Consider the following 4303-nt stretch of genomic DNA (forward strand, 5'->3'; position numbering starts at 1 on the left):
CCAAGTAAAAAGTCTCTTAAGGGTTGCTCTTCTCACTTGGTGCATTTCCACCTCCCTGGTTATCCTTCGTCATCAGAAGTTTGAAGCTCATACTCCATTCACTCTATACATTTGCACCCTTGTCAGCCTCTCTTAACCGATCTCTACATTTTTTTTTTAAGAGTTCATCTCAACCTACAACCTCAAAAAGTTTGAGCTTTTGGATTACAATTCTTCAGGGATTCAGTTCCCACAGAGAGTACAACGTATTTTGACCACTGAAGTGCTATCACCTGGATTTATTAGGCCCTTCGCAGTTGACACATTAATAATTAATGACTGCACAAAAGCTCAGCCTGCTGTTACTTTTAGTATAGTGTTACTCATTGCTAAATTCTGAAATATACTTATAAAACTTCTGGGCTGCATTCATGTATTTATTCATTCAACAAATATGAACAAGTGGTAACTAGGGACCAACACTGTTCCAGCTGCTATGGATATTGTGGTTGAGGTAGCAGACCAAATGCCTGTTTTCATGGAGGATATTTTTTCCTTGAGAGAGTTGGACAATCCACTAAAAAACAAAGTATCATATTGTGATATGAGCTATGAAAAAAAACAATAGGGTAATGGATTAGGTAATGGATTCAGGTTAAGATTTAGATTAGGTGGTCATGGAAGACATCTGAGGAGGTCACATTTGAGCTGACCCCCAATCATCACCCCATCAAAAAAACCCAACCAAATGTGAAGATCTGGAATATTAGAGGCGATTCAACTGCCTTAAGGAGGCATGAGCTTGGTGTGTTCACAGGTTGGCCCATGACATTCAGAATGTCATGAGAGAGAAAAGTGGAATGAACTGAAGTTAGGGAGGCAGGCAAGGTACCAATCGCATACAGCACTGCAGACTGCGGAAGGAGGTGGCAGTGGAAAGCCATGAGAGGGTCTTATTTACTGAATGTACACTCCAATTTAGATCTTCAAAAGATTATGTACTGAGTAGAGGATAGACTACAAAGCAGCAAATATGGAAGGAGAGAGATCAGTTTTAGGAGGCCTTTGCCTCCCAGAGAGATGATGGTGGTTGAGACCGAGGTGGTAGCTGTGGAGGAGCTGAAAGGGGACCCAGTCAGAATGTGTTTTGAAGGCAACACTAATAAGACTTCTGAAGAACTGTCTGCACAAAAGGAATTAAGAAGTGAGGAATGATTCCTAGGTTTTTTGTCTGGCTTGCTGGGTGGATGGGCAGTGGTACACTTTGCTACAAGGGAGAGGGCTATGGGAAAGGAAATTGTTGGAAGGGGCAGGGACAAAGCCTTAAGTGTTGGACACGCTAAGGTTGAGATGCCTATTAACTTCTAGTGGATCTGTCAAGCAGGCAGGTGGCCTTTGAGTCTGGAGGTTAGCTGAGGTCAGGGATAGATATATAAATATGGAAAGATATAGGAGATCAAATAAAATCATACAGTCAACCCTTCAATTTTTAAATGGCACTCAATATGATCTCGTTTTCCATTTTTTGGGTGGGGAGGATATGGAAGGGAGTCTAATTATTTTGCTCTGAAAGTAGCAATATATGCAGAAAGCCATCCCCTTGAGGTAGCTCTTTTCCAAGCACATTTATTTTAAGGATGGAACATTCATCACAGCGACTTCATTTTGATGTGCTTACATGATCAGGAGAAAAAGAACCTTCTCCTCACTCTCAGATTCTGACTTAAGAATCTCTGTAGGAAAAGCTGTTCACATAGTAGCTGCAAATATTATTGACATCACAGCATATCATCCAAGAACAAGGGTCAGAAATTCCACAAGTTAACTTATTCTTGTAAGATTTCCTGGCAGATGTTATAGACAGAAAAGTTCACTTAGAATTCTAATAAGTAGATAAATTCCAATAAGCAGATCTGCATGGTTTTCTATGGAAAACAATACAAGTTATTTCTTTAAAACTGCCTCTTTGCTTATTATCACTACAGGAGTGATATCAGGGCCTAGCACTCAATAAATGTATGATAACATAAAAAATTGAATGACCACTGTCACTACTTGACATTTTTAGTGAAGTCTCCTAAGTATTATTGCACAGCACTTGGTATCCTACAAAATCATGCTAAAGACTGTCATTCCGTATATTTTAAGTTCCACAAGAATTTCTGTGTGCATACTGTCCAAATTTTGTGTCTTAATGTTATACATTAAATGAAATACATCTTGCCCTATTACAATTTTTTAGAAAGCATAAATGAAGTTTCATTCTTCAATGCACCGTTGTTAAATGTATCAGAATCACCTTGAAAAGTTTCACTGCCCCTTTTGTTATGACTGGAGATTGAGTTGGACAGATAAATGTCCAGTTCAATGAATTTACCCAATGGTGTATATGTGTGTTGTTATTTATTGAACTATGTTTTGTTTTAGCAAAGTATTAAGTCCTTCCTGAGGGGTCCACTGTAACCCCCAAGGAGACAGGAAGTAATGAAAAGTATAACCATTGCAACCAAAGAAAACTGTCCTCATTCTCTCTCCCAGCCACATCCTTTCCACTCTGTCTTATAAAGTGTCAAATAGCAAGCTTTGAAGTTATGGAGTCTTCTGTCAGTAGAACTGATTCAACCCATTCACTGCTCTCTCCTTTCTTCTAATGCATATAATATTAATTTGTATCAGGATCCTTTTTAGTCTAAAAAAATTCTAATGCCATAACAATCTCACTCATCAATGTTTCAAATTCTAGGAAAAGCATTCTTGTTATTACCTGACATATGTGCAACATTTAGTGTCTGTTATTTAACTGCTGTTTATTTGCTCTTTGCATTTCAAATGAATCGTGACATTTTCTTTTCCATTGTCTTAGTAATAATATTCCAAATGCATTGTGGGGAAAATAGTCATCTCTATAAGACAACAGAAAAATTCCAATTCTTATTGTACCAATGGAAATTCAAAATGAGACTAACAGATATATTTGGGTAGATAATAAAAAATCATTCATTCATTCAATGCATGTATTAAGTCCCAATTATTTCCTAGTTATTGGGGATATAAAGATGAATATGATAACAGTCCCTGTTCCCAAGAGGCTTACGACAGAGTGGAGGGGCATGGACGTATAAAAGAGTAAGCACACCAAAGTATTTCATGAACTATGATGGTAATATATGTAGGGAGAGAGGACTTTTCAGTTGTGCCATAATAGTCTTCATAGGAAAAGTGTCTTCTTAAAAGCTTTGTGTTATCAAGGAAAACAAATCATCTTCAGCATAGGCCTTAACCTTTTACTGAATAGTTTTATTTTTTAAAAAAGCTATCTTTAACAATGTTTTGCCTTTATGATTCCAAAGCAATCCTTCAAAAAGTATAAATTTAAACAATGGATTCTTTGGTTTACCAAGATGATCTCCTCAAACCATCTAGTCAGTAATTACAATAGCTAGTTTCAGAATGATTTAGACAGTCTAGACTTTGGCCAGGAGGTTTCACACTCTCTGAAGTTACAAAGTTTCTTGCCACTGTCTAGCCAGGTGATTCCCTCAGTAGAACTGAATTCAGTTCAACTATCATGTCAGGGCTGACTTGTAGCTATGGAAATATATGTCTATAAGTTTATGTTTGAAGACCCAGTGCAAATTCTACTGCTTTGGATTTCTATGTAGGCTTAAAGACAAGGTTTTGCTTGCAGATTTTTCCTCTGATTTTTCTTTTAGAGAAGAAACAATGTCACTAAACCATAAGGGGGGAATAAAGAGGACTTCTAACAAAAACGAAAGAGTCCAAGAAAGGCTGAAAGTTGATTCACCTATTTGAAAAAATACAAAATGAATCCTGGTTATTAATCTTGGAATTAACTGAGCTATGGGGTTTTCTTAGTTCAGAGTTTGAGGGTCCCCTTTCTCACTTTGCATTTAGCGCTTAACACAAAGATTTCTGCTTCCTACCAGTTCATTACAAATTGCTCTTGACAAGGAACCTTGCAGATAAGCCCAGTGGACCCTTTCCATCCTCCTTTTATTTGAGCTTTTGACACTATGCTTGAAACATTGTTGCCCCTTGACTTACAGGACCAACCTCACCCAGGCCCACCATTTTCTCTCTCCTGACCTACTTCAACTGGTTCTCCCACCACCAGCTTTTTGTTTTCCTACAATGTATTCTCTGTATCCATGCAAATGCAAACTTGATCATGTCACTTCCCTCATCCTTCTATTCTTAATTAGATCTATTATCAAACCTGGTTTATGGTGAGAAGAGAGTTAATACGAGTGTTTAACTGGCTCTGTGGAATCCTCAAATCATTCACTAGAAGGACATGGAGCTA

The sequence above is a fragment of the Acinonyx jubatus genome, chromosome A1 (assembly GCF_027475565.1).
Source record: "Acinonyx jubatus isolate Ajub_Pintada_27869175 chromosome A1, VMU_Ajub_asm_v1.0, whole genome shotgun sequence".
NCBI lineage: Eukaryota > Metazoa > Chordata > Mammalia > Carnivora > Felidae > Acinonyx > Acinonyx jubatus.